Source organism: Pogoniulus pusillus, chromosome 2, assembly GCF_015220805.1.
Source record: "Pogoniulus pusillus isolate bPogPus1 chromosome 2, bPogPus1.pri, whole genome shotgun sequence".
Classification (NCBI taxonomy): Eukaryota; Metazoa; Chordata; class Aves; order Piciformes; family Lybiidae; genus Pogoniulus; species Pogoniulus pusillus.
In genome coordinates this window covers 42533250-42554792 of record NC_087265.1, presented here as the reverse complement: position 1 = coordinate 42554792, position 21543 = coordinate 42533250, and the positions used below count along the sequence as shown (strand labels likewise).

The 21543-nt window shown below is 43.1% G+C and overlaps 1 long non-coding RNA gene across 1 annotated transcript in view; it reads right to left on the bottom strand.

Annotated features, from left to right (window-relative positions):
- Positions 1-11109: 11109 nt before the first annotated feature.
- The window catches only part of LOC135188149 (uncharacterized), a 45955-nt gene continuing 35521 nt past the window's right edge, over positions 11110-21543 (bottom strand). Inside the window, exons 2-3 of the long non-coding RNA XR_010307579.1 lie at positions 13209-13354; positions 11110-11148 (exon numbers count right to left, since the gene is read on the bottom strand). This is a non-coding gene — a long non-coding RNA (uncharacterized LOC135188149). The remainder of the gene's footprint in view (positions 11149-13208; positions 13355-21543) is intronic.

The following is a 21543-nucleotide window of genomic DNA, read 5'->3' as shown; positions in this document are numbered from 1 at the left end:
TCCCCTTATGCATCTTTGCATTTGAATTGTGTAGACAGTTGCACATCCTTACTTAAAGAGCAGAAAATTCCCAGACTGTACTAAGTAATCTGCTCATTCCTTTTCTAACAAATCCTATTAATTCACTTCAAAATACCTTTATCTTCTTAAACTGCAATAATGCCACTCTGTTCTGAGGGCCAGCATGAACTGATAGAATTTTTGGGAGGCTGTGATTTTCAACTGGCAGGAAATGAATGAAACCAAGGGGAAAAAAAAACCAACCCTAAACCCTGATTTAGTGCCAGTGCTTGGGATATCAATTCTGCCAGTTGACTGCCATCCACTAGTAGCAGATGTGCTAAAAAAGGAGATGAAATTCATTGTTAGCATGTTGCTTGTTGGCCAAAGGCAATTATAGAATGGAGAATTGAGGCTTTCTAATAAAAGAATTTGCATGTGGCAATTACATGTATTTCCATATAGTGATAAGTACTTTCAACCTCCTTAAAGGAAGGCTTGACTAAATTCACTTTATGCTAGCATGTACTAGCACAGCTCCTTATTTCATATATGTTGCAGAATCTTTTTACTATTGTGTTTTGCTCAGATACTTTATGTCTCACAGGTCAGATTCCAGAAAGGATAGGGAAACTAAAAACCAGAATCAGAAATTGCTGTTGAGGCTTCATAACTGGAAGGGAGTTGGGAGATGGGGAGACTGAGGCAAGGGTTGGTTTAATAGCGTTACATTTAAACTTCACATCTGAGAACAAGCATCAATTCATACAGTAGTGTCTTTAAATATTTTACTTCAATCCTTGAAACAAATGTTTCAAAACTAATTTATACATATATATCTATCTATACACACATATATTTATATGTATATATGTGTGTATAGATATGTATGTATATACGGAACGTGTCCAGAGAAGGGCAGCAAGGCTGGTGAGGGGCCTGGAACACAAACCCTATGAGGAGAGGCTGAGGGAGCTGGGGGTGTTTAGCCTGGAGAAGAGGAGGCTCAGGGGTGACCTCACTGCTGTCTACAACTACCTGAAGGGACATTGTAGCCAGGTGGGGGGTGGTCTCTTCTCCCAGGCAACCAGCAATGAACAAGGGAACACAGTCTCAGGTTGTGGTGGGGGAGGTACAGGCTGGATGTTAGGAGGAATTTCTTGCCAGAGAGAGTGATTGCCATTGGAACTGTCTGCCCAGGGAGGTGGTGGAGTCACCATCCCTGGAGGTGTTCAAGAAAAGCCTGGCTGAGGCACTTAATGCCATGGTCTAGTTGACTGGCTAGGGCTGGGTGCTAGGTTGGACTGGCTGATCTTGGAGGTCTCTTCCAACCTGGTTGATTCTATGATTCTATGATTATGATTCTGTATACATATATATATATGTGTGTGTGTATATATATACATAACAGATAAATTTTCAAGGAAGCATATTTATGCTTCTCCACATGCTGTGCAAGAACCTCTTTAAGGCATCCACACAAAAAAAAAAGTTATCTTGTTTTCTGAAATATCTTTGAACTTAATTGTAGTGTGCTTACAGAAATCAGATAGCAGCCTGGCTACCAAGGCTGTCTTATTTTACCTTCTGTCCTTGATATTTACTGTCTTCATATATTTGGCTCATATTTTAAACCCAGAATATACTTGTATCATCTTTCATTCATCTTTCATGGAGAGTTATGATCCCACCTGAAAGGTGTAGTGAGAAGGCTGCAGATGTCCTTAAATGACCTAAGTGGGGGCTGCTGCAGGAGTATATGCTGCCTTTCAGCAGTGTTTACTGACTTGGGTTAATAATGCTTCTTCCTTCAACCTTGAAGCTGGCTTGGATCTCAAAACTGTGGAGTGTGGAGGAGCATGTTTGCATCAGCCTGCAAACTTATGTGAAGACCACAAACCGCAAGGCAGAGATTACATCTTTATTCTCTGTTTCCTTCTCACTTTGGGCCTTTAAGGTGCTATAACAGAGTATATAATAAATAAAAACAGAGGAATAATAATACAAGCTAGAGCATGATTTATTTTTAACATTTTGTGGGGAACTTTACCTGATAGGCATGTAAAGCTCATAATCTATTCACAAGCAATAGATGAGAACTAAGCTGCAAGTTGATTTTAAACAGTAATAAAACATGAGAAGGAAAATGTTTATTAGATAATCTCTGTCTGTAGGCAGGTTCTTGTGATATATTTTCAACCAGAACTAATTCCTTAATGAAAGTTTCTGTTTGTTAATAGCTCTAAGACTGGCTGTGGAGTAGTAAAAGAGGGAAGGGCTAGAGATTCACCCCAAAGGCTTTTATTTCCACTGAGAAACTTTTGGATCATTTACAGTTTTCACTTGAAACCTTCTATGTGCATTATATATATATATGTATATATATAAATAATGAACATCAATTTTCCCAAGTAAAAATGTTCATTTTAGGGAAAAAAAACCCAAAAAACAACAAAACCCAATCAAAACAAACAAAAAATCACAACCAGAACAAAAAGCAAACATCAGAGTAGTCTTCCACTGAAGGAGTTGCAATAGTAAATATTTGACCAGCCCGAACAAGAGTTCTGCCATATCCACTTTCAACACTGGTGTAGCAAGAAACACAGATTCCCACTCATGTCTGGGGGGCTGACTGGAACACTCCCCAAGGCACTGAGCCCCTGGGATTTTTAGTAGCTTGAAGACTGCAGCATCCCACTGAAACAAGTGCTAGTTAGTTTTTAGTTTCTGAGAAAGCAGAAATATGATTATTGTTTATGCTCTGTAAGCATTATAGCAGTAAAATATTACATAGAATCATAGAATCATAGAAACAACCAGGTTGGAAGAGACCTCCAAGATCAGCCAGTCCAACCTAGCACCCAGTCCTAGACAAGCAACTAGACCATGGCACCAAGTGCCTCAGCCAGGCTTTGCTTGAACACCTCCAGGGATGGTGACTCTACCACCTCCCTGGGCAGCCCATTCCAATGCCAATCACTCTCTCTGGCAAGAACTTACTCCTAACATCCAGCCTAGACCTCCCCCAGCACAACTTGAGACTGTGTCCCCTTGTTCTGTTGCTGCTTGCCTGGCAGAAGAGACCAACCCCCACCTGGCTACAGCCTCGCTTCAGGTAGTTGTAGACAGCAATGAGGTCACCCCTGAGCCTCCTCTTCTCCAGGCTATACAACCTCAGCCTCTCCTCACAGGGCTGTGTTCCAGGCCCCTCACCAGCTTTGTCGCCGTTCTCTGGACACATTCCAGTATCTCAACATCTCTCTTGAATTGAGGAGCCCAGAACTGGACACAGCACTCAAGGTGTGGCCTGACCAGTGCTGAGTAGAGGGGAAGAATAACCTCCCTTGTCCTACTGGCCACACTGCTCCTGATGCAGGCCAGGATGCCATTGGCTCTCTTGGCCACCTGGGCACACTGCTGGCTCATGGTCAACTACTATCTACCAGTATGCCCAGGTCCCTTTCCTCCTGGCTGCTCTCAGCCACTCTGTCCCCAGCCTGTAGCGCAAGAGACTCCAGAAAGAGATATTTCACTAATCAGAGCACTGTAATCTTATTTCATATAGGATAATATTGTTCTTTGAAGGTTTGAATGTGTTTGTATGTTTCTCTTTTGATGAATATCACCCATCTCTCTGCCCTGCTGTCTTTGCATGTACTCCCCTCTTAGGGAAAAAATTACAACTGCTCACTGACTTAGCCAGACCTATCCTAGGTTCAAAGTGAACTGCAGGCTGAATCTAAGTGTGTTCTAGCTGTCCCATGCTCTTTTGCATGGAAAGTACTGAGAACATAAGCCAACACTTAAGAGGACTGGATGCAGTAGATAGATTTTATGTGTTTATGTCATAAATGGGATACAAAATCAAAGGAAATGAAAAATAAGGGAAATAGGTGATATAGTAGACTAAAGCAAGCAGATTAGTCACTTAGCATGTTTACAGTTGGCAGCTTATTTTCTGCTTCCTGCTTTATTCATGTTGGGTTCTAGAATGTAAATCAGAGTAATATTTGGTCCAATTCAGGAAGGTTTGGTTTAGCTTGTTCTGGGGCTTCTCTATGTGTGGAAACAAACAAGAGTGTGAATTGCTGCAGCTATTTCTTATGTTTGAAAACAACCTAGGGGTAGATTCAAATATTCCATTAATCAGATTGCCATTAATAGCTTCCTCCATGAAAAGAGTAGGTTAAAGAACAAGGTGCAAATCTTACAGACAAAGTAATTCCATTGTAATTCTATTTTTGTTGCTAACCAACAAAGGAAACTGAACAATGTTCAGCAATTTTGATTAAAAGTCTGTTCACTTACTAAATGACAAACAAGCTTTCAAAGTAAGGGGAGAGTGAACTGAATTTATGGGAAGCCCTGGTGAATGTCTTGGGAAGCAAAGATTTTCAAGAGCATCAGAATGCCTGTAAGCTGCATTTGTTGACCAACAAGTTGAAAATGTTTCTCATAGTAATTTACACACTTAGTTACTTGAGTCAATTTATCCAACCTAAGGGTACTGGTCGATAGTAGATGGACATGAGCCAGCAGCGTGCTCAGGTGGCCAAGAGAGCCAATGGCATCCTGGCCTGGATCAGGAACAGTGTGGCCAGTAGGACAAGGGAGGTTATTCTTCCCCTGTATTCAGCACTGATCAGGCCACACCTTGAGTGCTGTGTCCAGTTCTAGGCTCCTCAATTCAAGAGAGATGTTGAGATGGGGTCTGATGAGAGCAGAGTAAAGGGGGAGCATCACCTCCCTTGCCCTGCTGGCCACACTGCTCTTGATGAAGCCCAGGACAGAGTTGCTGTTTGGGCTGTGTGTACACTGCTGGCTCATGTTGAGCTTTCCATCAACCAAGACTCCCAAGTCCTTTTTCTCAGGGCTGCTCTCCAACCATTTGCCAGCCAGACTGGATTTGTGCTTGGGATTGCGCCAACCCAGGTGCAGGATCTTACACTTGGCCTTGTTCAATGTCATGAGGTTGGCCTGGGCCCACCTCTCCAGCCTGTCCAGGTCCCTCTGGATGGATCCTTGCCCTCTAGCAAACCAACTGTGCCACACAGCTTGGCATCATCTGCAAACTTGTAATGCCAACACATTCCATGATAGCCAAACAATAACTCTGTGAGCTGTGCACAAAGCTTGCTAAGCGTCATATAATGCACAGCCATACATACATACTCTTTGATGAGGGAGATTTGATTTGGTTAAATATCTTTAGATCACATAATCACAGAACTTTAGAGGTTGGAAGTGACCCCCAGAAATCATAGAGTCCATCCTACCTGCCAAGCAGGATTGCCTAGGGTAGTTCACACAGGAATGCATCCAGGAAGGTTTTGAAAGTCTCTAGAGAAGTAGGCTCCACAACCTCTCTGGGCAGCCTGTCCCAGTGCTCTGTCACCCTCACTGTAAAGAAGGCACTCCTCATGTTGAGGTGAAGCCTTCTGTGTTCCAGTTTGTAGCCCTCGCTCCTTGTCTTATTGCTGCTGAGCACCGAAAAGAGATTGTCCTCATCCACTTGACACCCACCCCTCAGATATTTGTATATATTGGTAAGATCTCCTCTTGGTCTTCTCTTCTCCAGACTAAACAGTCCCAGGTTTCAGAGTCTCTCTTCGTAGGGGAGATGCTCAAGTCCTCCAGTCACCCTTGTGTCTCTCTGCTGGACTCTTTCCAGTAGGTCCTTGTATCTCTTGAAACGGGGAGCCCCAAACTGGACACAGCATTCCAGGTGTGGTCTCACCAGGGCAGAGCAAAGAGGGAGAAGAACCTGGCAACAGGCACAATCACTTTTCCAAACATCTCTGGGATGTTGAATAACACTGATGAGATGCAAGGATATTGAACATGAAAGAAGGACTTCTACGTTCTTTTTCTAGGATGTGAAAAGTAACCAAGTTAGTAATTGAATTTTGTATTATCTCAAGTCAATGGGTTCATTTGTCTTGAAACATCCACTGGTACTGAAAAATAGACCACCCTTGCCCGAGTTGGGTGGTAGGAGGAGTGAGGCTTATTAACATATAAATAGATTTGTCTGAGCACTAAAATGGGTATGCTAAGCAGATGGGTTGTGCCAGGGAAATTCATCTTACCAAGTGGACTAATAAGACAAAGGATCTCCTGATGAAGGGAATAAGAGTCAACTTTCAGAAACAATTAGAAATTGTGGAAGGGTAACCCACCATTTTAGACAAATGGGGGGGCATCAGTAATTTATAGAAGACAGGAGAAGAGCAGTAACTGTAGATGTCAAAAAAGACCCTATTTAGAAGGAAAAGGGCACATGCAGAAAGAGAGAACTCAAAGTAAAGAAATAAAATGTTCAAGAGTGGCAGCAAAATGGGAATGTGGAAATTCAGAATATATTTTCAGTTATTTCACCAGCTATACTTTCCACCCTCTGCATAAATTTTGCTGCTATCATGCCACTGAGGAAGGAAACTGGGAAAAGAGACTGTAAGAAGTAAGAAATCTGGAAAAAGGTTGCTGATATCCTCACTGATGTCCCGAGGAAGGGAGAATGTGCACAACCTGTGGCCATGGGTCACCTACCCTCTGCATTTCCCTTTCAACAAAGCAGAAGATAGAGCTTTGTGAAGCATGACAAGACACTTGAGTCCTCTGAGACCAAGAGGAGCACACAAACCTCTTCCATGCCAAGAGCCAGGTGTAACAGCCCAGGGAGCCTCTCCCAGCAGATGGAATGATAAATTTACAGTTGAGTGCCTTCCTACTGCAGAAAAGCCACATGGAAGTCTAGGATCATGCATATAAAGCAAAGATATGCTGAAGTAAAACACATTGTTTCCAAAGGTGTATTTTTCTCCTTTAAGCACAGAGCAGAGACCTGTGAATGTAAGTAACCCAGACCTATGAAAATAAACAGTATAAGCAATAAAGTAAAGAAAGTAAATCTGTGGAGCTTCAGGACGAAGCCTGAGGAAGAAATAAAGAGAAGGGAGTTTCTCCAATGAAAAGAGATGAGGCATTTATTGCAGTAGATGTGGAAAGCTGCCAAGCTGAGATTTGCCACAACAGGCATTGGAAGTCTTCAAATGAAAAGGCCTGGGAAGCACTGCAATTACTGTGCCTTGGTTCATCTCACATGCTGCACATTTTAGAAAGCTAAATGCCTATCACATGTTTCTTTAATAGCATCCCTCATCATAGAGTTCCAGTACTGTTTCTAACAAGGAAGCTCAGAAATAGGCTCATATGATTACTAAATCATCGCTTCTGCTTGATCAAAAGAAACAAGCAACCCAAAACTCCTCAAAAGATTAAATTCATAACATCAAATGGGTTTAGTTCCTAAAAATACTGTGTAAGGTCTTCAAAATTAAAAATGAAGTCCTTGGAAGTCAGCCTAATTTCACTTTGTGAAATCTCAAGAACTATGTTTTTGAGTATGTTTGAGAAATTCAATAGCACTCAAGATTTTCCTTGGTAATTTCTACATTTAACTTTAAATAACATATGGACAGGAATGTGAAAAATGTAACAGTTAAGAACTCAACAGTTAATGTTAGTAGTGTAAGGCAACTTAGCTGAAACAATTCCACAGATTACAATTTGCATGGTAGATTTTAACACTCAGAACATCCTATGAAGTGATCTCTCTAAAAGCTTTCTCTTTATTAAAAACTGTCCAGAAAATGGTTCAGAAAATAGGGGAGTGATTTTCTTTTCTTTTTTAACTTATCACACAGTACTCAGTTATAATTTAGACATTTATAATTAGACATTTAGGCTAGGAAAACTACCCTTTAGTCTTCCAAACTAGTCTTTGTTCTTTGGAAGATGTCTTGTCAACAGAAGACTATTCTGTAAGAAATGAGAAGGTGTAACACATTTAATTGTTCATACTCTTCAAAGCTCTGGTATAAGCTCTGGTAGCCAGGTGGGGGTTGGTCTCTTCTGCCAGGCAACCAGCAACAGAACGAAAGGGGACACAGTCTCAACTTGTGCTGGGGGAGGTATGTTAGGAGGAAGTTGTTGGCAGAGAGAGTGATTGGCATTGGAATGGGCTGCCCAGGGAGGTGGTGGAGGCACCGTCCCTGGAGGTGTTCAAGAAAAGCCTGGCTGAGGCACTTAGTGCCATGGTCTAGTTGATTGGACAGGGCTGGGTGCTAGGTTGGACTGGATGATCTTGGAGGTCTCTTCCAACCTGGTTGATTCTATGATTTTACAATTCTATGATAAAGACATAAATTATGGGGTTTTTTTCTTTGTTTTCTTGAACATAGTAAGATATTCTCTACTCTCTGATGATTAACATAAGACTTAATAAATATTTTTCACCAGGCAATCATCAAGAGGAAAATGGCATGATTGGGTAGCTAGACGTTAAGGGAGGTTGTAGCCAGGTGGGGGTTGGTTTCTTCTCCCAGGCAACCAGCAACAGAACAAGGGGACACAGTCTCAAGTTGTGCTGGGGGAAGTATAGGCTGGACGTCAGGAGTAAGTTCTTGCCAGAGAGAGTGATTGCCATTGGAATGGGCTGCCCAGGGAGGTGGTGGAGTCACCGTCCCTGGAGGTGTTCAAGAAAAGCCTGGCTGAGGCACTTAGTGCCATGGTCTAGTTGACTGGATAGGGCTGGGTGGTGGATTGGACTGGCTGATCTTGGAGATCTCTTCCAGCCTGGTTGATTCTATGATTCTATGACTGCCATATGAGTTCTGTTTCCCGAGGACTCACATCAAAACGGAGGACTAGCTTTGAGAACATTTTTGAACAGGTCATACATACCCTGCAGAGTGCCAGACAATCCCTTGCTAAATAAACAAACAAATCTCAGAACTGAAGTCCTGTGCTTACTGATCTTTAGGAAGAGCTTCAGGAAATAGATATTTCAGTATTAATCACCTACCATTATTAAAATTGATACTTTGGTGTGTTTATGGATTTGATTATCCTAAATAAAGTTGGTTTTCCTTATGTTTCTCTTTACTGATTCATGAATACATACACAAAACAACTGTGGCTGTCGCATACATTTATCTGGAACATCAATATATGCTTATTAAATTATTAAAATAGTCTTAAATGGACAAAAAACCATCCCAGTTCCTGACAACTATTTTGGTCAACAGATTACTTTTTTTTTGTGTGCAATAAACTATGAACTAATTTCTAGATAACTGCTAGCTTTACAGGCAGAGTGAAAAAGAAGAAGTGATGGGATTAGTAGTAGTAAGAATGCTAAACAGGCATTCCTTTTATACAGATGTCAAACAGAGAAGTAATTCTAGGTTATTTCCAGCTTAAAGACTGCCATGACTTACAACTAGGAGCTGTTTGACTCTGATCTGTGTCAAAGTAAAATGCTGTTCTTTAGCTTTCCATTTACAGAAAGATTTAATTATACTTGCAAGGCTGAGATTTTTTTAGAAGCAGAAAACATTTCCAGCTATGTTCCTGGATTCCTGGCTGTGCTGCAGCTGTTTACGCAGCACTGCTGTTACACACCCAGAAGCCAATATAACTGAGTGTAGAGGAATTGTCTGTGTCATCAGTGATGGTGTAGGGCTACCCTTCTAAACAGGTCAGCCTTGCCTTTACTCCATAGTCCCCCAATTCTGAGATGTAGAACACATTGATTCTGCTCTGGAAATAAAAAAGGGTCCTGCAACATCTTTCATAGCTGCTTTAAGAAGGATTTATGGACACTGCTGTTAAGATAACTTCCCCTTCTAGACTAGTGCTGTCCAAGACCATGGACATAAATACTAAATTTGAGATCCCTCAGGTGCTTGCTGAAATACTGATCTCAGCAGCATTCCAAACCATTAGGACAGATGTGTGCTTGGTTGCATGTCCAATTGGCAGCTGTCACTGGTGGTGTCTCCCAGGGATCAGTGCTGGGCCCAATCCTATTCAGTATCTTTATCAATGATCTGGACCAGGAGATTGAGTCCAGCATCAGTAAGTTTGCAGATGACACTAAGTTAGGAGCAGGTGTGGATCTTTCAGAGGGTAGCCCATGACAGGCTGGATGGGTGGGCAGAGGCCAGTGGGATGAGATTTAACAAGGTCAATTGCAGGGTTCTACACTTTGGCCACGACAACCCCAAGCAGCGCTACAGGCTGGGGACAGAGTGGCTGGAGAGCAGCCAGGCAGAAAGGGACCTGGTGGTACTGGTAGATAGTAGCTGAACATGAGCCAGCAGTGTGCTCAGGTGGCCAAGAGAGCCAATGGCATCCTGGCCTGGATCAGGAACAGTGTGGCCAGTAGGACAAGGGAGGTTCTTCTGTCCCTGTACTCAGCACTGGTCAGGCCACACCTTGAGTGCTGTGTCCAGTTCTGGGCTCCTCAATTCAAGAGAGATGTTGAGATACTGAAACGTGTCCAGAGAAGGGTGACAAAGGTGGTGAGGAGCCTGGAATACAGGGCCACAAAGCTGGTGAGAGGCCTGGAACACAGCCCTGTGAGGAGAGGCTAAGGGAGCTGGGGTTGTTTATCCTGGAGAAGAGGAGGCTCAGGGGTGGCCTCATTGCTGTCTACAACTACCTGAAGGGAGGCTGTAGCCAGGTGGGGGGTTGGTCTCTTCTGCCAGGCAACCAGCAACAGAACAAGGGGACACAGTCTCAAATTGTGGTGGGGAAGGTCTAGGCTGGATGTTAGGAGGAAGTTCTCCCCAGAGAGAGTGATTTGCACTGGAATGGGCTGCCCAGAGAGGTGATGGAGTCACCATCCCTGGAGGTGCTCAAGAAAAGACTGGATGAGGCACTTAGTGCCATGGTCTGGTTGATCGGACAGTGCTGGGAGATAGGTTGGGCTGGATGATCTTGGAGGTCTCTTTCAACCTGGCTGATTCTATGATTCTACTGCATAAAGGTACTGCTGGGTAAGAAGCATAAGCATGAGCTCATGGTATACTTTTTAAGCAAAGGAAATAACATTCTCTTTAGATCATTAGTCATCAGTCTCACCATATAGAGTCACTTAAGAACTGCCAAGAACAGAGAACAATCTTTTTCCCCCAACCTGTATTACTCATTGTTTATTTTGTGAAGCAGTTGATACAGGAAAATAAAACTTGATTACTTAAATACACTGATAACTGTTTTTTCCCTTTGTAGCGTGACATAAAATACGGCTAGGAGATGTGTTGATTCTTGCAGGACTCAGGAGTAATTTTATCCCATCTAGAAGAAGAGGAAATTAGTCAGAATGAAGTTTTTACAGGTCATGAGGCATACACGGTGTCAGTACCTGTATGGCTTGCTTCATGTCACACCCATGCACTGCACATGTACACTAGTTTTAAATGTCAATAAGCTTCTGCAGTCTAGGTTGATTTCTGAGACTAAGCTAAACCTTCTTTATTCTTGTGGTTTGCAGTTCTAGAAAAAAAAAACAGAAAGGTCTTTTTTGTTGTTGTAACTGATGGAGCACACTGGTGATTGATGTGGTTTTGTGGTTTCCTTAGTTGTACCAGGAACTACCAAAAAACAACCACTGGCCTTCTTGTTGTGTCATTCTCTTCTTTAATTTTCTTGAGTCATTACTGCACAGTACAATATGAAAAGGGAAGCTCATAGACGTGCTAAGTTCTTTGTTGTTTGTTGCTTCTGGTTTCATTATACTTAATTGTTCTTTCACAGTGGACTTCAGCTTGCACTGCATGGACAGTTCAAGTGTCATTATTGAGTCACAATCCAACATGTGTCACAGAATTATAAAATGTCTAATATTAATCTCAGTGCACAGTTTATCAAGATTAAAAGCATTAGTTCTTAAAACATTCATTTCTTGCCCTTACACTAGCTTGGTTTGAATTTGGTGGTGACTATATCTCTGTATGTCACCTTCCTCATTCAGGTAGGATATCTGAATCAGATGAAAGAGCTTAAATTAAATTTTGATCCTTGTTAAGGAGGGGTTTGAATCTGGGTTAGGAGTGAATTGTAATGAGACCGATATAAAACTGATTAAATAGTTTATTAAATATATAAAGAACATTTTCCAAAACTTACTTAGAATCATAGAATCAACCAGGTTGGAAGAGATCTCCAAGATCAGCCAGTCCAACCTGGCACCCAGCCCTATCCAGTCAACTAGACCATGGCACCAAGTGCCTCATCCAGGCTTTGCTTGAACACCTCCAGGAATGGTGCCTCCACCACCTCCCTGGGCAGCCCATTCCAATGCCAATCACTCTCTCTGGCAACAGCTTCCTCCTAACATCCAGCCTAGACCTCCCATAGCACAACTTGAGACTGTGTCCCCTTGTTCTGTTGCTGGTTGCCTGGGAGAAGAGACCAACCCCCACCTGGCTACAACTGGTCTAGTTGATTGGACAGGGCTGGGTGCTAGGTTGGACTGGCTGATCTTGGAGGTCTCTTCCAACCTGGTTGATTCGATGATTCTATGATTATATGACAGGCATCTTTGACCAACAGCAACAGATAAACCCACCCCTAGCACCCATCCTGAGTTGTTTCTCCAGAAAGGGAGCAGCAGATGCCTAGCATCCCTGACCTGTGTTTACCACAAACAAAGCAAGCTGCAAAACAAGGCCAAATAGGGTGGCTGTGACAGACCGAGAGGCGCCGAGGCTTTTGTCTGGAAGTGGGGCCAAGGTGGGTGTTCAGGCAGGTGTTTAGGGTATGCATAGGATATGTATTCTAGGTATAATTTGGACTTTCCACCACACTCCTGAAGATAATTTTAGCAGAACATGTACTTGCACAGTTGTATATAGCAAAATAAATACGTAAATTGTGAGTTGGAAATTATTTAATGTTCAAAATAATCCTGGTTCATGAGTCTGAGAAAGCATCATTATAAGGGGAAGAAAAGCAATTGAACAAACCCAGAGTGGGCCTTAATTCTCCTGAAGGGAACTTTCTGGTGGAAGATGCACAATGTGCTATGTGGACATAAAAACTATCACATGCAACAGCCTCTGGCTCATCAGTCTACCTTGGTGACAAAAGAAAACACCTTTCCCAAGGCTTCCTTCTGCACACAGTAGACACAAAAGTCCTAGAGAGAAGAGATGCTCAATAAGAGGTAAATAATTTTCAAGATCTAAGATCTAGTGACTGGAATAATTTTCATCTTATCCTTATTAATGTCTTATAGTCATGTTGAAATGCTGCCTTCTATATTCTGAAGCAGTAAATATGGTAAGAGGTCCTCTGAAACCAGAGGAATAACCACTGCTATTCTTGTACAGATCTGCCTGCCTGTTGGTGCTCACCTGGAGGTTGGTGATGAAGCTGTCGGAAGATTCCTTGGCTTTGAGCAAGTATACAAGGCCTTTACAGTGCAGGGTCACAGGCTGTAGATTGTCTTCCAACTTAGGGTGTGCAGGCAGCATAAATGAGAAGAGGAAAGTAACCTGACCTGACCAAAAAGGAGTGAGAAACAAAGCGATCAGGTGCAGAAGGAATAGAAAGGGCTTGATGGCTGTTGGCAGAGACTTCTCACAAGATGCAGACAAAGGAACAGTACTGCAGGAACCATCAGCAGAATGCAGCCAGTGAAGAGGCCTCACTACCACAGTCTCAAGTTGTGCCAGGGGAGGTCTAGGCTGGATGTTAGGAGGAAGTTGTTGCCAGAGAGAGTGATTGGCATTGGAATGGGCTGCCCAGGGAGGTGGGGGAGTCACCATCCCTGGAGGTGTTCAAGCAAAGCCTGGATGAGGCACTCAGTGCCATGGTCTAGATGACTGGATAGGGCTGGGGGATAGGTTGGGCTGGCTGATCTTGGAGGTCTCTTCCAACCTGGTTGATTCTGTGATGATTCTAAACTGCACTGTAGGACCCAGCAGAAGAGTGCTGTAGTTTACAGCTATCCTGCAAACAGCTGTGAAACCCACAGGCAAAGCAGGTGGTCCAAAGATGGAGAAATCAGACTCCTCTATCCTTCTGCTGCTCTTTGAACGCAATTAGCAAAGGCTTAAGCAAGTATATCTAAAGGTCTGGTTTGGGGGATGACACATTGGAAGTAGGTAAACAATAACAATGATTCCATATGGTTCAAATATGTTTTATGTAGCAGATTTTTGGTTTAATGCAACAAGTTTCATGTAAATACTGTATTTAATGTGTGTGTTAAAATGAAATAAAACTGATTGTGAAGTCAAGCACCTGAAAATTTGAAGCAGTCAGAACTGGATGCAGTTGTCTATGCAACATTAATGTGTTCTATTTTAATATTACCTTGATCGTAATTTAATTTATCACTGCAGGATCATACATTTTCTCCTTAATTTAATTTACTTAGGATGGATCAAGACATGCAAAAAGATTTGCTGTGAACACTGTCAGCAACCATATATGTGTAAGCAGGTGGGGGTTGGTCTCTTCTCCCAGGCAACCAGCAACAGAACAAGGTGACACAGTCTCAATTTGTGCTGGAGGAGGTAAAGGCTGGATGTATATGGCCTGGATCAGGAACAGTGTGGCCAGTAGGACAAGGGAGGTTATTCTGCCCCTGTACTCAGCACTGCTCAGGCCACACCTTGAGTCCAGTGTCCAGTTCTGGGCCCCTCAATTCAAGAGAGATGTTGACATATCGGAACATGTCCAGAGGTGGATGACGAAGCTGGTGAGGGGCCTGGAACACAGCCCTGTGAGAGGAGGCTGAGGGAGCTGGGGGTGTGCAGCCTGGAGAAGAGGAGGCTCAGGAGTGACCTCATTGCTGTCTACAACAACCTGGCTGTATCCAGGGGGGGTTGGTCTCTTCTGCCAGGCAACCAGAAACAGAACAAGGGGACACAGTTTCACATTGTGCTGGGGGAAGTCTAGGCTGGATGTCAGGAGGAAGTTCTTGCCAGAGAGAGTGATTGGCATTGTAACGGACTGCCCAGGGAGGTGGTGGAGTCACCATCCCTGGAGGTGTTCAAGAAAAGCCTGGCTGAGGCACTTAGTGCCATGGTCTAGTTGACTGGACAGGGCAGGATGCTAGGTTGGACTGGCTGATCTTGGAAGTCTCTTCCAACCTGGTTGATTTTATGATTCTATGATTCTACTAAATCCATGAATAAGATGTGCAAAAAGAGGCTGGATTAGATATAATGAAAACTTCTAAGATTATGAATACCTCCTAAGGGTCTTAGCTACATATGAAATTTCTTATTATGCCAAGTTACTCTGGGATAAGGAACTACCAGTCAAACCTCTTGATATACCACCCACAAAGTCTAAAGAGCACCTCCTGCCTCTGTGAAAGATTTTGTAATTTGCACAGGGTTAACCCACCTGGAGGTCTGGTCTTGACCCAGCCCCAGGGGTGGGTCTGAGCACCACCAGGTGATTCATGGTTAGCCCACTCCCCCTTCCTGTCGAAGATCCATAAAAGCAGGGGGACTTTCTCTTTGCTCTCTCTTCCCTGCCTCCTGCTTGCCAGCAATCAACCACCATACTATTTCCTGCTGCTCTTTGTTTCACCACGTGGCCATCGCTCACAAGGCAGACAGAACCCATTGTCATCAAATCTGGTAGTATATTTACCTCTTTTGTATCATGTTTTGCCTTCCCTGTGCCTTTGTAACTTCCCTACCTCACAGACTTTTTATTTACTGTTAAACTTTTCTTCTTTCAACTTCCCAATTGCAGTGAGCTTATTTATTTGGGTGTGTGTAGCTTTTCTCTCTCTGCATCTAATTTCTTTTCTTTGGGAAAGAAGTAGGAGGAGGGAAAGGCATCCTATAAATTGTTATTGGTTTTATCAACTGTATTTGAGTCTCTGGAAAATTTAAATTAGGACTGAGACAGTTATTAAGGCTCTTAGAATCATAGAATCAGCCAGGTTGGAAGAGACCTCCAAGATCATCCAGTCCAACCTATCCCCCACTCATGTGGATGTGGAGAGACCTCTTTCTGGACAAAGCTGGATCCTGCCACACCCTCCTTGAAACAGTAACCTCATTGGTGTGTTGGCACCATTTCCATGGCTAATAAAACACTTCTATGAAAATGAGAGGCTGAGGGAGCTGGGGTTGTTTAGCCTGGAGAAGAGGAGGCTCAGGGGTGACCTCATTGCTGTCTACAAGTACCTGAAGGGAGGTTGTAGCCAGGTGGGGGTTGGTCTCTTCTCCCAGGCAACCAGCAATAGAACAAGGGGACACAGTCTCAAGTTGTGGCAGGGGAGGTCTGGGCTGGATGTTAGGAGGAAGTTGTTGGCAGAGAGAGTGATTGGCATTGGAATGGGCTGCCCAGGGAGGTGGTGGAGTTGCCGTGCCTGGAGGTGTTCAAGAAAAGCCTGGATGAAGCATTTAGTGCCATGGTCTAGATGATAGGGCTGGGTGCTAGGTTGGACTGGCTGATCTTGGAGGTCTGTTCCAACCTGGTTGATTCTATGAATTACTCTAATATCCCAGTTATAGAATCATAGAATCAGTCAGGATTGGAAGGGACCACAAGGATCATCTAGCTCCAACCCCCCTGTCATGGGCAGGGACACCCTACCCTAGATCAGGTTGGAAAGAGCCCCATCCAGTCTGGCCTTAAACACCTCCAGGGATGCGGCCTCGACCACCTTCCCTGGGCAACCTATTCCCAGGGTCTTGCCTCTCTCAAGGGGAACAACTTCTTCACATCCAGTCTGAATCTCCCCACTTGAGCTTTGCTCCATTCCTAGTCCTGTCACTGCCTGATATCCTAAAAAGTCCCTCCCCAGCTTTTTGGTAGGCCCCTTTCAGAAGGCTGCATAACCTTCAGCTGGTGCATAACAGCTGAGACAGAGCAATGGTGCACATTTCTGAATAGCAGCCTGGACCAGAAGCTGCACAAAATGGGTCAGTCTGTGCTGACTCCTCCACACAGGCCTTCTGTTAGTGTGGCAGTGCTGCTGAGTACTGCCCACCCCAGCTGTGGTGAGCTGTCCTGGCTTTTCTGAAACTGTCTGTAACACAAAGTATGGTTTTGGGTTCTTTTTGCTCCTCAGGAGGTTTCTATCTCCTTTCCAGAGAGGGAAATAAACAGCACCGTTTCTGCAGCTGGAATGCTCTTTCAGTACTATATGACAAATATTTTTCTTCCTCATTCTGAATTAGTGACATCAAAACATCACCTCTCTCTAACCCGCATTAATTTACATTTAAAGTTTTGGGGTTACCTTTTCAGCCTTTTATTACAGCCTTTACCTAGTTCTCCAAGTTCTGTTAATAAGCCAGGACAGTTTATCTGCATTTCTTTGTAGAAAAACTTTTAGTAGGTGAACAAATTAAATTTGCTTCTTAAATGAACTGGGTCTTTTATGAAGTTAAAATGAGTCCATACCTTTCTTTGTTCAACAGCAAAATACGACTGACTTAAATGGCAAACATTTTCCACTTATCTTTTTTACATATACATGTGCCCTTTACTTAGTATTTCAAACCAACTCCTTCACAACCTAACCAGGTTATTACATTTTCATTTAGAAAATTAAGTGACTATAGTTTTTAACCCTTTCATGTGGCTTTCTCCACCCCAGAAATCTACCAGGCATTATTTGCCCTTTCATCAGCTTAGGCATTTTTTAAACAACTTTTTTCAGCTCCACCTGTTTTCACTGCCTTCAATACCTAGGTTCTTGTAATTGCCTCTTGCCATCCCTGATACACCTCCACGTGTAAGCCTGCCTCAGACACATGTGGTTAATTTGCTGCACAGGTGTACTCACTTGGAGTCACTGTTTCAAGTTAGCAAGACCAAAAACAATCCCATTCAAAGAAGAAATATATTTTGGAAGCATTTGTTATAGAAGTGTATTTAGGTTGTAAAAGTGAATTATTCAAGTGTTACTTTTGAGTGACTATGGGTAGATTTTGCAATTTGATTCCTGTCCCTTTCAAGTGATTAAGCCTTCTGTAGCATATCAGCTTGAATAAACTCAGCTTTATCCCAGCTGTAAATATAGCTGTCAGCTGGCTGGTGTTTCAGAACACCAAAAGGAACTTACAAAGGAAAGGTCAGTTGAAAAGTGGATACTTTTCTTTCCATTTTATTTGCATAATCCTCTGTTCTGTACTTTCATACCTTAATTCTTAATGATCCACCCCCTCTCTCATTTGTTTGAAACTAAACAAAACTGGAAAGTTATGTACACAGAGATCCCCATGTTTTCATAGAATCTTGGAATCAACCAGGTTGGAAGAGACCTCCAAGATCATCCAGTCCAACCTAGCACCCAGCCCTGTCCAATCAACTAGACCATGGCACTAAGTGCCTCATCCAGGCTTTTCTTCAACACCTCCAGGTACAGTGACTCTACCACCTCCTTGGGCAGCCCATTCCAATGCCAGTTTCTCTCTCTGGCAAGAACTTCCTCCTAACATTCAGCCTAGACCTCCCCTGGCACAACATGAGACTGTGTCCCCTTATTCTGTTGCTGGTTGCCTTTTCTGATGTGAGTTTTGGTTGTTGTTTTTTCTCCCCTCTGTAAGACAAACAGAAAATGAGCAGAAGCACTGTCAAGTTGGCAGGAGCATAACCAAATCATAATGTATTGCTTTGCTTTGCTTGGGTCTAATGCCTGCTACATGTAGAGTGAAGCAAAGGATCCTTTTCATCTTTCACATAGGGGTCAGACATGCCAATACATGTTATGACAGCTGCAGAGTAGATGCTGCGTAAGAGTAAACAGCAAATAAAGAAGCAGGTAGACTTGCTTGTTTGGTATGTGTGAGGGTAGCATAAACACTCCATTGCTCACAGTAAATGTGCTTTAGTTCTGCTTATTTGAATTTGTTTTCATCTGGATCACCCTGTGCAGACATGGCTGAGTTAATAAAATCAAAGCAGTGTTATTCAAATACTCTCTTTGTATCCAAACACCTGGGAAGATACTTAGCATATAATACAACTCTGTTTCCTAGAATTATTCCTGTAGCCCAACTTATTTGCAGAGGTTCAATGACTAGTGAAATGCTAAAATAGTTATGGAATTACAGAATTATTCCTCCACTGTCTCTGCTACTTTTTGAATCATAAACCTCTGATTTCAGTTTGAGCAAATGTGTGGATGACTGCCTGTAAAAAGAACATGTGATAGGTTTTGGGTTTGCCTCACTCTGAATGAAACCAAATGCAAGAACTTGAGACATGATCCTGAAGTGCACCAGTGGCTCTTCGCTCCACTCTGCACTCAGCAAGTACTGTTTATGCATTCCATTCCGAGGGGTCTTTGCAACTTGCTCAGAATAGGGCCCTTGAACAAAAAGAAAAGCTGGGGAGGGACTTTTAGGCTATCAGATAGTGGCAGGACTAATGGGAAATGGAGCAAAGCTGGAGGTGGGTAGATTCAGACTGGATGTGAGGAGGAAGTTCTTCACCATAAGAGTGGTGAGAGCCTGGAATGGGTTGCCCAGGGAAGGTGGTTGAGGCCCCATCCCTTGAGATGTTTAAGGCCAGGCTGGATGAGGTTCTGACCAGGCTGCTCTAGGGTAGGGTGTCCCTGCCCATGGCAGGGGGGTTGGAACTAGATGATCCTTGTGGTCCCTTCCAACCCCGACTGATTCTATGGTTCTAACATGCATCAGTGTAGCCATACCCTAGAGTGGCTTGTATTTATGTATGCGTGTCTAAATATTATGATAATGATTCTGAAATGTGTGTTTTGGCTTATGGACTTGCATAATATACTTTATATATATAAAAAGTATTTATTCAGGCAGGTCATTGCTAATTTGCATTTTGTTTTGATGGACTTTTAAATATTGTTAAGACTATACTCACTTTGGATGCTACTTGCCACTGGGATATAATTTAAAGAGAAAAGGAGATGCACCCTAGGCTTTTGTTGTAAGTACAAGGCCTATCCCTCATCTAGCCTTGTTTTGAATAAATGTGATGTCGTTGTTGAAGAGAGAGCACTTTCACAACACAATACTGATGCAATAAAAAGAGTTGGGAGCTAATGTTACCCTAATGATTTATACTTCTTTTGATGTAAGCCTTGATTCCAAAGTGATTGAAACCAAGTACAAGTAGTTTCACCTGGCTTTGGATCAAGTCATAAAGTTATAATTTGCACACACATAAACCCATGAGGGCTTGGAGAATGAGATAGTCCTAAATTCTCCATATAGAATCAGTCAGGGTTGGAAAGGTCCACAAGGATCATCTAGCTTCAACCCCTACACCATGGGTAGGGACACCCTGCCCTGGAGCAGCCTGGCCAGGACCTCATCCAGCCTGGCCTTAAACACCTCCAGGGATGGGGTCTCAACCACCTTCCTTGGGCAACCCATTCCAGGCTCTCGCCACTCTTATGGTGAAGAACTTCCTCCTCATGTCCAGTCTGAACTTAGATATGCTGAGGTCTGTTGGTACTTGTTCCATGTTGTCTATGAATAAAGTAAGATAACTGTGAAGATTTTTTTTTCCTCTCATAACAGACAGAACAAATAAAGTGCAGGTCTGTAAATAGTCTCCCTTTGACCTTTGTCTACAGCTGCATTTCTGACTTTGATGGGTGCTCTATCACTACATTGCAGCAATTGAAGAACTAGGTGCAATAACAGATGATGCCCAACCACCTCACAGTAATTCCATTGCTCTCCTACTCTCACATCCTCTGCAGGAGTTAAAAGATTAACCAAACACCTGCGTCACTAGGGGGAAAAAAAACCCACAAACCTAACAAACCAGGAAAGTATTAAATAAACAAGGGAGGAAAATGTTCAGCCCATTTTTCTGGAAGATACATACTACAGGAATTAGACTCAATGCAGTTTTCAATTTCCATGCTTTGCATATTAAGATTTTTACCTACAAAATCTGTGTGTCTGAAACATTCTGATTTAGCTTCCTTGTTTCTCCTGAGATCTTTAACCAGGATTTTTGGTTTAGTTTCTCTGTGTTATACAGGTCTATGGGATGAAATAACTTTGGACAGAATTAATAATATGTTTTTTGCAAAGGTAATGTTAAACAGAGTTCCTTAAGCAGAGTTTCTCACAATTAACAGACTACTACAGTTCCATTCTATGATTTTATCTATATATTTGTATATGTATATCTTCTGACTGAAAGGGAAATATTTTCATGATATTTTTGTCTAAATTATTTGATACTACAGAAAGGCCACATAAATATAAAGGTAACTTCAGTTTAGCAAGTGGGGCATGCAGTGGGCTTCCATTACCCTAATGCTCTGCTAAGCACTGAAATATGTGCCCAGGTGGCCAAGAGAGCCAATGGCATCCTGGCCTGGATCAGGAACAGTGTGGCCAGTAGAACAAGGGAGGTTATTCTGCCCCTGTACTCAGCACTGGTCAGGCCACACCTTGAGTCCTGTGTCCAGTTCTGGGCTCCTCAATTCAAGAGAGATGTTGAGGTGCTGGAATGTGTCCAGGGAAGGGTGACAAAGCTGGTGAGAGGCCTGGAACACAGCCCTGTGAGGAGAGGCTGAGGGAGCTGGGGGTGTTTAGCCTGGAGAAGAGGAGGCTCAGGGCTGACCTCATTGCTGTCTACAACTACCTGAAGGGAGGTTGTAGTCAGGTGGGGGTTGGTCTCTTCTGCCAGCCACCACCAATAGAACAAGGGGACACAGTCTCAAGTTGTGCTGGGGGACGTATAGGCTGGATGTTAGGAGGAAGTTCT